This window comes from Ischnura elegans, chromosome 12 (assembly GCF_921293095.1).
Source record: "Ischnura elegans chromosome 12, ioIscEleg1.1, whole genome shotgun sequence".
NCBI lineage: Eukaryota > Metazoa > Arthropoda > Insecta > Odonata > Coenagrionidae > Ischnura > Ischnura elegans.
This window is the reverse complement of record NC_060257.1, coordinates 42,368,215-42,382,618: the sequence shown is the minus strand read 5'-3', so window position 1 is coordinate 42,382,618 and position 14,404 is coordinate 42,368,215. Positions and strand designations below refer to the sequence as shown.

The following is a 14,404-nucleotide window of genomic DNA, read 5'->3' as shown; positions in this document are numbered from 1 at the left end:
CCCCAAGAGGATCGAATTATCACTTTATCTGACAATGTGGTGAATAATAATCAGCATCAGATCGCAATCCGCATCGGTCTTACGTGGTCCATTGTCGCTTATACTCATCTAATCGATTCATTCCCTTGAATTGTTTCCATTGACGTCACCAACTCATTGGAATGGGTGAAAAATTGAAGAACGACTCACTGTTCCTCAGGACTCACTCAACTTATTTGGAACTTCCTTATATATACTGTCCACGCACGGTTGCGAGGCAGATAACTTCCTGCATGCACTTACGAACCGCGGTAATGATGAGGGAAAGGAATACGTAGGTACGTCCTTCCAATGAGCGTGAGCGGCCTTGTCCACATGTCTCGCTCCGAAAATTGATCTGCCCGTCGTGATTAGCGCAGAAAAAAGAAAATTACTCCTTGAGCCGTGAATTATCCGACAAACTGAAGGAAATTTATGAACACACGCTTGACATATCTTATCCTTGAGTTATTACCGTTACATGGGACGAAGAGTTTGATGCGATAACGGGTAGATGATTTTAATGACTCACAAAGAAGAGGAAAATCAACAATTAGCACTTGATATGGTTATATTTACATGAAACACCTACCTAATGGAGACTCAGTGTAAATACACGGAATAGCGCAGAACGGCAGTAACCAATAGCCGATTCTTAGCACTAAGAGTTGATCCTATCTCTCGCGAAAAGTGCCAGAAGCGCGATAGCGCTCCCCATGCTATGTCACTCTTAGATGCTGATAGTTCACTAATCATTCAATAGTCAAAATCCATTTTATGTTAACATTAACTTTTTTTATTAAATTATAAAAATTAACTCATAAAACCAAAAATTCGTCAAATAATACATTCAAAAAGGTGAAACCACATATGATAAAGGTTTCCTATAGTTTTTGAATGCATACCTTCAGTTGTTTTTGAGACCTAATTTTTTTCCTAACCTACTGCAAAATCAGCAAAGATGCCTCGGCACTTTTAGCATCTACATAACACCCTGCGAGTCACCTCAAGGGTGTTTGGCAGGGGGTGATCAATCACCAGAATGCAGCATGCAATTGGACTCCCTAAGTATCTAAGCATAGTACCTAGAAACTATGGAACGCCTACAAACGCCTAATGGAGCATCAAAGGGCAACTAAAAACAGACAATTTCGACTTTCTGCCATAGCAGAGCACATATGGACAGGCCCTACCCATAACATCAATTTTGACGAAACGAAGCTTATTTCCGAAGAAAGGAGATATTTTCCACGCCTGATACGGGAAGCCATCGAAATAAGCAAGACTCAAGATAATTTCAATAGGGAAGACGGCTATCCCCTTCCGCATGCCTGGAAACGAGTTTTGCGTGGAAAAAGACACAGCAGCGACAGCCAATCACAGATGACCTAGCCTCTACGGACAGATATATAAGGCGGCCAATTCACTGCATCATTACTTCACTGACCTGAGGAAGCCGACTGTAACGCCGACGAAACTGTCGTCCGAGAACAATGGACCCACGCGGTGTATTACCCGAAAGAGACGTATCTTCATACTCATCGACCCGCGGAAGCCTGCATAAAGTAGTACCTATAAAATCGGTATGCACTCAAAGGGTTGAATCGAAACTTTAACTGCCGTACCAATAAAATATCAAAGCTAAATATAATATTAAAAACAAAACTAATCGTCAAAGTGAGCCAATCGGGCCCTTCAATCATCAAATCTCGGATTTTGCTACTTTAATCCTGGACAATCACATAGCACTCCAGCTGAATGAACCTCACTCTACTCTGACTAATATGAACAGACGCTTGGACATTTACTTTTTTTTAATTTTTTACTATATGTGCCTTTCCTGTTCCTTAATTTGTTATTAGATAGGTAGATTTGTTATTCATGAATGTAAATATAATGCTGCCACCAGACAATAGCCTACTTGCAGCAATATGTAATAATAACAATTATAATATTTTTTTCCTAAGCCGATAATAATTATTTATAATAAGCAAGCTCATAAAATTGCAAAAACAGAACTGATTGTAAATATATTATCATTGAATTCATAGAAATTAATTTTTTAAACAGAAAATATGAACATAATATTGTAATATATCAATTACTTATTGTAAATATATTATAATTGATTTCATAGAAATTGATTTTAAAAATATTGAAAATATGAACATCGTATTGTAACTTATCAACTACAAACAAACTTAAAAATTACATAAAAAGTATGTCGAATCAATTTTGTTAACTTTCTTACAATAATTAATTGATCGTCATGGTCCTGCGCAGCCAATAATAATAATTTATTTATGCATACAAATACTCACAAAAATTCCAATAACTGAACTGATTGTGAATATATTGTAATCGAATTCAAAGAAATTGATTTTAAAAATGTAAAAAAATGCGAATAATGATGATAATAATAACAGACTCATAGGAGAGGAACTTGTTGAGACAGTGCATAAGTAGTTGGGATGCATGTATCGTAATCTCAAATATCTGTAAGCAGTGCATTTTTTGTACCCTTCAGCCTGGACTTGAAGTTAACATTTAGCCTATCAGTGAAAGCCTTTGATGGCGTTTACATGAGGTGGGGTGAGGCAGAAAAAAACAATTATCTTTGTGCTATCTTTATATTGGGTGAAAATTGAATCCTAATTAGCCAGTATATAGCCAGAATATAATACTTGATGATTTCCTTCAAAATTAGTTCTCAATAATTTTCCGTGAAGAACCAACTAGCATGTCGATAATTGCGAATATTTTTTCAGCATTCTTAGTTGCGGTATCTAAATTTATATATGCTGCATATGTAACCCTGAGGTACAACCATGTGGTCACATAAATTATGTTAGATAATTACATGAGAGCTAACTAGTTTCTTCAGCTATCTCTAGTTAGCTAGTTTTTTCCTCTTCCTTAGTTCCTCCGATTGATTTTTTAAGATAGGTATTTTTTTATGAGAACACAAAACTTCTCACCTAAAACTACCACCCTAGATTTTTGTTTCAATAATCTGTCAAAGAAACACAATAAACGTTCAATTAAAAGACAGCATTGTTTTACTTACCCTCGGTGCAAAGGACCCAAGTATCAGAAGAACGATGGGCTGAATAATTCCACTGGCCTGAAAAAGGAAAAAGAAGTTTAGCTATAAAAACTTACAGAAAAAAAACTACTTAAAAAATTATCATTACCATGTATTTTTTAAGAAATGTAATTCATTATTAACACCTGGTCTCATGCAATGAATGTAAATATACATTTTTAAATATTCTCAATAGATGGCGTTAGCTATAAAATTTTCATAAAGCGTGGGTGCTCATTATGTTTAGATTGCGTGTTCTTCTACAACCATTTTCAATAAGCCTAATCAGTATCATAGCTTTATTCTTCGAGTGATAAAAATATCAATTTTTAGTGCATTTAAACTGTTTTTGGTAAACATTTATTTTTATCTCTTTTAATTTAAGTTTTATTCAGTAACACGCACTGCAGTATTAGAGGGTAGAATGTTAGGTAAACGAGGGAGAGGAGGGAAAATAATTGGGTTTTTAGATAGAATAAAAGGAGGTAGGCCTTATTCTGAATTGAAGAGGGAAGTGTTTGAAGGAAGGAGAGGCACCCAGAAAGCTTCTTGAGTGCTCCATATAAAGCTACCTTAATCGGCAAAATATTATAACAACAAATAATAATTTTTTATTTTATTTTTACATTCTACTCTTTAGTGGTGAATCTTGTAATCGTTTTTTGCTACTCGCTCGTTTTTTAGCGTTGAATCCTAACATATAGATTCTCAATATTTGGCTTTATTTCACCATAACTGATTTTGAAATGTGAAAAAGTTTTAATTTGAAAAACTAAATGTCGGAATAGACTGTGCTTGAACTCGTTTCATCTGACATTTTTCAGAACGGAAAGCGTCAAAAAATCTGAAAGGAACCATTTATCGAGAAAATTATTTGGATGTTAAATTGGAGATGAATAAAGAGGAAAGTGAAGGAAAAAAGAAAATTGCAGAATTAACTGTTGGGAGTAAGGTGAATACACTTTGATAGCCGAGGACAGAGAAAAAAATAAAACACAGGAATATCATAGGGAATCGCTTTGGCGCGACAAATTTAACACATGAAATGACCTGCTATAACCTCTTCCGTTTATTAAGACGTGAGCGAAGCAATGTTTTGGACCGAGGAGGAAGCAAAAACATACAAAAGGTTACGCAGGATGCAGATTTCTTCCAGACGCTAGAGAAAAGCCAGCTGTCACAAACAGTTTCTTTCACACGAGTTCCAAGTTCCAGAATTTAATGTGTGGCACATGTTGAAGAACTAACACACAACAGGCTTCGAAAACAGTAGATTTCCAAGAGAACTTTGGTGTAATTTCACTATTCCGAACGAATATCGGGTCTTCAACTAATCTCATGACATTATTATCACTAGGTGGAAAAAATGAATGCGTACCCCAGCGGTTAACCTGAATGATAACACAGAAATTCCTCCTCTTTGAGCAAAAACTGTTATTAGGTTATCTATTTCAGGCGATTTAACCCTGTACATTTCATTATTTTCTAAGCCTCATTCCAAGTTATTTTCTTCATTAAATAAAATGTGCACGATTATTAATAGCCTGTTCATTTTTAAAATTAATCTAAAGTTACTTTGAACCACTACGCATACAGAGATCTGTACAATAGAATTCACTCCATGAGAGTGTTACTAATCGATACTTCCACAGCACAAACGCTCAACAATTGCCTACCGAATCAAATCCGCTCATCTATTACTACTAGGGCTACTTGATGAACGGATTTGATTCGGTGGGCGATTGTTGAGCGTTTGTGCAGTGGAGGTATCGTATTGTCATATTGATTCATTACAATAATTTTGAATGGACTCAACTTTCTCAATAATTTAGCCGGTAGCAAGAGAGAGAGAGAGAGAACAACACTTATTGATAGTTCTAAAAACTATCTAAACTCCTCTCCAATCAATTTTGAAGATCGATATGCAGTTGGAGATGTGATTGTTAATACACTTCATTCCTCAGTCTGGGCCCTAATGAGCCTGGTAACTCAGAGTTGAATAGAATCGTTCATTACAGAAACTCCATCACCAAAAATTTGTAAATTTTAGGGAAATCAGTTATAATTTTACTTATTAATGCAATTTGGGGGTTTCTGATTTTTTCAGGATAATTTAATGCTCATTTTGAAGCCTTTACAATGGACGCAGAGTACATTTTATGCACTAAACGATGCTTTTAAAACTGTAGATTCATAATGTACTAAAAGTTGAAATAGACGAAAGATAAACTAAAATATACTTTAATATAATAATAATAATACAAGATAAACTAAAAATAGAAATATCGAAAGAAATTTCGACTCTAGGGCTTCTGTAATTAACAATTCAATTGATGTGAGCGCGACTCTCAACATCATTGTGTCTCGGAAAAAGCCAAAACAATAAATAAAAAGCGCCTAAAAATCCATGTAGTACATGCCAAAAGAAAAAAAGTCCAGTATTATTTTTGCTAGATGAAAACCAACTAATTTTTTTCGCGAGCGAAAAATTCTTCCGGTCGAAGTGACATTCGCCGTGTCAATAACATCACCGGCTCTTTAATCTGTAACAGCATGACAGACCACACTATGACTCACACATAAAGCACACAAGGGAGTCTTCCTTCTCATGACACGGTCCCCAACTCCGAGCGCAGCCATATTTCATAACCAGCGCTAAAAAAAAAACAGGCGTGACGAACGAAAAAAAAAATAACACGAGACCAACCAAGCCAAATGATGCAAGATAGGAAAACGAGAGACTCCACAATTTTTTTGCACGTTGGGAACCACCGCCCGCTGTTTCCAAAATTTTTGGCGTAGATGAACGTCCACTGACAAGGCTAACGAAAACGTAAAAAAAAAACAAATGCTCGACAGTCGTCAATGCCAACGCCACGAGGGGGCCAGGAGGGAAACTAGAGATGAGAACGGGGAGTAGTGGGAACTCTACGCGCAGGTCGTAGCATCAGAATATACAGCAATGGGCTGGTTTACCATTTTTCTTTTATCGTTGACTGTGACGCAGTTTCCAAGAGCCCGTATTTTACCCTGAGTGAGTATATGAGCGAGACAGTCTCATCAGAGAGAAGGTCACAAAAAACAGTCAAAAAATCATTTTTTCTTTTTTTTTTGACCAAAACTGTAATATAATATTTCCGCTTAGTTTATTGCTACCTTGTTACAGCCTTTTGATACTGAATGTATTCAAAACATTTACGCTAATTCGTAGTATGGTTTTGTATTAATTTTTTTCCTTTCAGTTACCGTTTTAGATTGCGGTCATTGAGTCGTGACACGCCGACACCTTCGACCTGAAGAGGGCCAGGATAGCAAGCGAAACTGCTGTCCACAAGCAAACAGGCGCGGAAGAAAACCCGAGAAAAATGCAGAGACCAAATCATCATCTCGGACACCTACGTTGCAACGCGCGGCTGTAAGTTTCGAAGGAAGCGAAAATGGACAAGATGAGGAGCGGAAGAAAAGGCTGTAGGCAGGCAATGGAGTGGAAGTCGAAGGGAGGGGAGGCAGGAGATGAGGAAATGGAAGAGAGGGGAGGAGGGAGAGAAGAGGAGGGTGAGGTCTTATAAGCGGATGCAAATCATGTCGGTCTCGCCAGAATTAGGTCGGTTCCTTCCTCCTCACGCTTTCCTTCCCTCAAATGTTTTTCTTCTTTCCATCGCCCGCGTCTAGTAGCCACGTCCATCTTTTTCGGATGACCGGCCGGGATGGAAAGTTCAGCCTTACGAGAGCGAGAAATTATTGATCAACTGATGGAGACTTAGGTAGAGGAAGTTTTCCATTACAGAAATAATTTAACTAATCGTTATCTGACAGATTGAAGGGGGTAACGGGTGAGAAAAGCCTAGAATTAGATACAAAGACAAGGTGATGATGTATGTATATTCGGAACCCGAAACGTCGGCGCTCTTACAAAATCTTACCCGCACGGAATCCCGAGAAAATTTTAAATATATGTAAAAGCCGTTTTACACGGGGCACGCGCTTGCACAATCTGGCGTGTGTCCGAAGACGCAGTCAAAATTGCGTCGTGTAAAGCCTTGTATTGCTAGAACGCATGCGAGAATGCGTGGACGTGAGATGGCATAATAGCCCCTGTTCTAATTTCGTTCATGCATTCGCGCAATTCCACGCCATTTTAGAAATTAATGCAGTTCTAACCTGCGAAATTCCGTGCCCCGTGTAAAACGGCCTTAAAACAGAAGAACTATCACCATCATAAGTCCACAAATGTAAGATAGGTTTGACGTAGTACTCCTATCTGCTGGGCTTTTCATAATGATGAATTTATTCCCTTTTACATTGTAAATCCTGTCTTGTATTTATACATTGCTTAATAAATAAAGTACATGAGTATTTTTAACTTTAAATAGTTATTTTTTTCCGAGATGAACTTAAACTATGATAATTTGTTTGGGTTACTTCCCCTACGCTGAATTAGACCAGTCACGTGATCTCGTATTTGGTGTTTTAAATATTGGTCCCATGCGCTGAAGTCAACTATCTTTTTTGCATATATTTACGCTGCGATAGCAACTCCCGCCAAAAATAATTGTCGAGCGGGAAACTTACAAGCTGCAGAGCGGTCTTCGCAACAAAGACAGAACCTCTTCACCCTGTGTGACCTCCATTTCCTTATCTTCTCATCTTCCTCGCGTTCGTTTCTTTCTTATTTTTTCTCTCCACCCCTCCTATCTTAGTCTTTAGCCCCCCCCTCCTGTGGAACAGTCCCCCACTCCACCTCCCCAACGGTTCCACGTGTTCCTCCGTTGCCGCGTAATTTGGGAGCCCAGTGTTCCGCCAGACCGCTCCCACACCTCGAAAACTGCCACTTTCAATCGAGAACCTCAGCCGAATAGCCGCTGATGCAGATACGTTGCCATCCGATCTCTAGCGGCGCCTAATCCCAAAACCCTGATACTATTCTGCTACATGCTGTTAAGGGCGTTTTACACGGGGGATGTACTTGCACAATCTGACGTGTGTACGAAGGCGCAGTCAAAATTGCGTCGTGTGACATTGGCGCAGCAAGGGGGGGTTTTGGGGGTTAAACCCCCCCCCCCCAGAGCTCAGTGAAATTTTAAGTTAAATCCATTTCACTTAATTGTATTAATATTGCTTACAGAATCGTGAGAGTATAATTAACAAAATACCATAAGGCCCGCGCTTCGACTCCCACTGACGGCTAAATTGTGACTGCGCCGTCAGTGAATGGCCATAGAGTAACCAATATTCGATAAGTGATCAATGAGAGGCTTAGATAATAGGAATGACAATGAGATAATCACAATAATTATATAAAAACGGTGAACTAGCCTATTTTTAGCTACAAAATTCGCTACAAAAAACAGTCGAGCGAGAAGTTTACGTCCTCTTAAGAGCTTATAAGTATAAAAATAAGAGACATCTACCCCCCCCCCAAAGGAATATTAATTTATTTATATCTTATTTATTTTAATTACCCATGAAAACAGCAAAATGAGGCGTTGTATGATCTTAGGTTTTCCGGCGTATCAGGTGGAGAAAAGTTTTTCGGGTTTTCCACCGGTTTATGTTGTCCATGTCTCCCGACGTTTCGAGCAGCGACTAGCTGATCATCCTCAGGGGGATCTTCCGAATGCCGTTCTGGACAAATTTCAACCGGTGGAAAACCCGAGAAACTTTTCTGCAGCACAATGAGGCCCTTACATTGGGAGTTTAAACTACCAGCAGTAGACGATCACAAACACCCATGTCCTGGAAGGTGCACCCTTTCCAGGTGGGAGTCGAACCCGCGACCTTATGTATGGCAGGCAAGGATAAGTCCTTATCCCCGCCGCCACCGAGGCCGACAAATATTTGCATTACTCATTCAAAAAAGGCTCAAATGATCATGCGACTTCGTTGCCTTTCGTCTACGTTCTACCTTCTACAATTTACTCTTCCATGCTCCCTCCAGCGCACCTACGTATAGGGAGACGTAATGATAGACGTTGAAAAATCCAAGAGTTCAAGTGTGTAATTTCGCTCAGGTGTTGGTAGTAGCACGCTAACGTATTCGCGTCCATCTCCCTTGACAACCGTCTCGTCAATTTTTTTTTATTTCGGAATCGTACCCCCATCTGTTCTTCCATGATTGGTACCGGAAGATTATAAAAGCAAGGAAAGGTGATTGATTTTTTTTCCCGCCAACACGATCAAGCCAGCTGGCCGGCAACGGTACGCGAAGTCTGGCGGCAACAGATGCATCTGTCATCCTTTATATGGGAGAGCGAATATTCTTTCGAGTCAAAAGCATTAATTTTCAACCATATCACGACTAATCCACAAAGAAGAGAGCCTAAGTGGAATAAACCATATATGTGTGTAAAAACAGTGTAGTGTTAAACCATATCCTTCACGTTTCCCTGGATTTGACACAATCCATCGTATCCGAAGTAAATAAGTTCGTCATGATTGTTTCTTGAAGATTAGGAACGTGATAGACCGAAGAAACGTCGGTTCTCGGATGTTATCTCGCCTTTACAGCCGAGAGTAACAATCTTTCGTATCATACGTTATGAATCTTGTCTTAATTATTCCATTATCATCATTTTCTGAACACTGAGGACGTTACAGACGTACAAATACTTGATTCACGAAAGTACTCTTGGGTTACCAGTCAGCTGAGAGAATCCATCACATGAGCCTTTGACTTATAGACGGTATTATGTATATAGTTATTACTACTATTACTATGATTAATAATAATGCATTCATGACCTATGAACCGATGTGACTGGATTAAGTTCTTTCGAATGTTGATGGAGACTTTCGCGGGGTGGTGCAGCATGCGTAGAAAGGTTTTCGGGTTGACCTCCGCCTCGATTCATCTTCAAAAACAGTTTCGCCGGCGTTGCAGCTGGCGTCTTCAGGTTCGAATTGTTTGATGCAGGTTTTTGTCCGTCTTATATAGGCCTTGGTTTGGGCTAGGTGCGTTCTGATTGGTCCGTTTGGGTAAGAGTCTCTTCCAGGCGTTTGAGAGCGAATAGCTGTCCTCCCTGTTGAATAAGGATGTTTTCGTTATCTCGATACCCTCTCGTATAAGTCGGGGAAAGTAATGCTTCCCTCTAGCGATGATTTTTGCGTTTTCAATGTCCACATTGTGTGTTTGTCCTTCACACACGTACTCGGCGATGGTGGATAACCGAAACTGTCTATTTTTGGTGGCCCTTAGGTGTTCTCGCATTCTGCATTTCACGGCTCTTGATGTTTGGCCAATGTATGAGTTCATCGCAAGAGCACTTTAACTTCGTATTTTGAAGATGAATCGGCGCGGACGACAACCCGAAAATCTTGCTTCGTAAGTTCTTTCGAGTTTAACCGCGTCAACAAATAACCAAACATCTACATCTACAAAATACCATGCGAGTCACCTCTAGGGTGTTTGGTAGGGGGTGATCAATCACCAGCATGCAGCATGCAATTGGACTCCCACATGCACACCCCACAGTCCAAAAAACGTCACGCATACTAACAATTTATACTACTATATACATTTAGAAATTATAATAAAATTAATAAACATGCATTAATTTTTAAATGAGTTAGTAGGCTACACTACAAGTCATCTAATCTATTCATCAGTTCTAATGCTGCCGTTATAATCTCTTATTGATCGTGGAAAAAAAGACATTCTGAATCTGTCTGTTCTACATTCTATCTCTTCTATTTTATTTATATGTGAAGGTTAATTTAAGGTGAATAATTTATTGAGATAAGAATAATTAAGAATTAGAAGAGAAAAATTAAAGTGAATTTTCGAGGAAAATTTCATCCTTGCAATAGGGTGGTTTCCTATTACTTTTTTATTGCCTAAATCGAAAGATTATTACTCCTGGAGTACGTATTTCACGCTTTTAGATTTTTAAATGACGATATCTATTTTTCGCGATTAAATCGAAAGTGAAAATTTTCAAGCGCGCGAAAACGCGACGGCTAAGTAAAACTCCGTGTGACGTCGTTCTGGTTCCCGCTGCCGCGAGTGAGGTGACCTTGGGGCGAGGCTTTGAGCCTCGATACGACGCAGGATGCTATCAGGTAGCAGAGTACCCTACTAGCAGGTAGCGCTTAGGGATTATTAATAAGGATTATTAATACCCAATCAAACGTACAAAACTTTACGACCTTAGGCAGTTTTAATAAGTAACTATTAAGACATGAAGAAAGATTTGATGCTTTCCCGGCGAATGATGTGAGTAAACTTCTCTCGGGTTTCCCACAGGGTTAAAGGGCTTCATAATGGCCCTTATGAAGCCTTTAACCCGGTGGGAAACCCGAGAGAAGTTTAACTATTAAGACATGTTTCCCTGAGCTCTGTGACTAATGCATGCATTGGTAATCTCAGACGATGTAAAATTCCTATCTACTCGTACAGCATCTAGGTCCCTGTGACCGCGTAATTACGAGTATCACACTTGGTCAAAGGTGGGCGAAAATACCTTGATTGTACGAACTTCATACGCAAATGGCCTAAATCAGGACAAGCTATCCGCAAACCGATCTTCCGATTAAAGCACAGAGAGAATGGAAGTTGGCCTAAATATTCCCAGTAATAGTTATCCAGTTCATTCCTCTCCGATCACATTTTGTTATTCTTTCTCGGTCACTCAACTTGATGACACCGTCTTTCGCCGATTTCCTTTCCTGACGATTGAATAAACAATCCTATCCCGTGTGGCTGCACGTGATTCTCCGATAGCCTCGTGTTTCCACTGCTCTAAAAACCTCATGCTCTCGATGAAAGTCTGGTGCTTTTTAGGGGAATCAACTGGAATAAGTTCGACCAGGTTTGCAGGCGCGTGATATTGTTCCGACGTTACGAGTTCCGTACGTCCCTAACCCTTAGAGAATTATCATTACCACACATTAATGACGAACCTCGAAACGTCTAATGCGATTGCACGACGCGGATGCAACCCAAGAGAACTTCTGAGAACCAGCGTTTTTCATATCCGTCACGTCCCTCGTCCTCAGGTAATGATCACAACAACATCAAAATGAATGGCGAAATTTAACAGTTAATAGTGGAATAATTAAAGACATGAGATGACGAACCAGCTGATAACCAAAGGTGAACTGTCGTAAAAATGTGTAGTGAATAATGTTTTTTCGATTACCCTGCAATTATTTGGATAGTTAAATGAGACCTTCGTAAATATTTAACAAAACGTATTCCCATGCTTCATGAAAATACTTTTAAAACCTAACAATGACTATTGCGTTGTTAAATTAATGAGTGAAGGTGTTTAAAATAATGTTAAAATAAACTATTTTGTACTTTCGACACTGATTTTTAACTAAACCGATTTCTTTAACGGCTATTTATATTTTATAGGGCGGAGAATGGAAAGCCGACTGTAGGTATGTATATATGGTTTCACCCGATGAAAACAAAACAATTTCTTAAAATCGACCGAGGTTATTAAAAGTTGAGTGGAAGGTACAAAGTAGTTTCTTTGGACACGTTTAACATTATAACGTTGTGACGTTCGAAATCGTTGTGCCGTATTTAAAGTTAAGCCAAGGGCTGAACATTTTGAGGCTTGATATGACACTGTCATTATTATCAATCTCTGAAGACTGTGGACGTTACCGAACAACATAAAGTCGAGTTTCGGAAGTTTCCCTGGGTTTCCAGTCATCTGACAGAATCCATCGCGTCAGACATTTTGAGACTTGTTTTGATGCTACCTTTATTGTCATCCCCTGAAGACTACGAACGTTGCAGACCTATATTATAGATTAGATTATATAAGACTATATTATAGACCTTGATTATAACATAGGTACTACGGAAGATCAGATCATATAAATAAAATAAGAGAGATAGACTGTATAACAGACAGATTCAGAATCTCTTTTTTCCCACGATCAATAAGAGATTATAACGGCAGCGATAGAACTCATAAATATAGATTATATGACTCGTAGCGTAGCCTAATAACCTATGTAAAACTTAATGCATGTTTCTTAATTTTATTATTATTTCTAACAGCATATGCTAGTATAATTTGTTAGTATGCGTGACGTTTTTTGGACCGTGTGGGGTTCATGTGGGAGTCCAATTGCATGCTGCATGCTGGTGATTGATCACCCCCTGCCAAACACCCTAGAGGTGACTCGCATGGTATTGTGTAGATGTAGATTACTCCGATTCACGCAGGTTCTCGTGGGTTTCCCACCGAGTGAGAGAATCCTATGTATTTGTAACATTTTCATCGTATATAAATATTTCCCCCGCCAAAAACCCTACCGGTGCACCGGTGGCTCGCAGGGTATAATGTATATCGATGGTTAAGTTCTAACAACACGAACCTCAGATTCGGCCGGTTTGAGACCGGTATCTTAAACAAGGTATAATAATATTAAAAAATAAAATACAAGCAAATAATAGCTCTTCATTTGCAAATGCTTCTTTTTCAGTTTCATGAACTTTTGGTATTTAATTTCAGTGTGCAAGTAAAAGAAATTAATCGTTTTTTTTTTGCTCTCCTGAAAAGTTGCTATTTTTGAGATGCCTATTGTTAAAACTTAGCCATCGATACGTAGATTTTTTGCCTTATTCCTCTGACGAGTATGTGTTAAAATGTTCACGGCCATTTGAGAACCCCATTTTGTATCATCTATCTATAAAGACCATAGAGCTCATTTCCCCAGTTATCTATAATTTGGGGTACTAATCGAAATTTATACATATGATGATGTAATCTATCAAATGCATAATCCCTCCACACATCGACCCCTTTGCAACTCCATTGAAATCCTTCATAAGCCTTGCCCTATTCTATCTGTCACCGGAGTAGGATGTACCTGCTGATTCTTGTTGTCCTTTTGTTTATGTAAATGTAATTATTGTTTTCTACTTGTTATATTGCGTCTTCGTCCTCTACTTCATGTATTGTTACCAGGCAACTATAAAATGGCAACTATATGCTGTATGTGGTTCTCTTTTTTTTTTTTTAATAAAAAAAATAACTTTTCAATGCTATGCTTCGTAATTACAAAAAGCTATAAACTGTAATTGAAAGTGCTATAAAATTAAAATAAAAGTGCTATTTTCACGTATCTCTAATGATGACGTGATTTATCAACTTACTTTTCAATGCTATTCCTCGCAATTATAAGCATCATACTGCAACATATTGGGAAAAAAGTGGATCGCATTGCACTCATCACCGCGCCGCGGACATTTTTGAATCCCGATTAAAATACGACTAATGTGGCAACAGAGATCAGCCTTCTAAGGGATGGAATTGGGCCTCCTCTATGCAGCCCCTTGGC

The 14,404-nt window shown here is 38.7% G+C and overlaps 1 protein-coding gene across 2 annotated transcripts in view; it reads right to left on the bottom strand.

The window, feature by feature from the left end:
• The window catches only part of LOC124168881, a 350,296-nt gene that overhangs the window by 171,959 nt on the left and 163,933 nt on the right, over positions 1-14,404 (bottom strand). For both annotated transcript variants that reach the window (XM_046547252.1, XM_046547253.1), the window contains exon 3: positions 3,086-3,142. The gene's annotated coding sequence lies outside the window, so the exon portion shown is untranslated. The remainder of the gene's footprint in view (positions 1-3,085; positions 3,143-14,404) is intronic.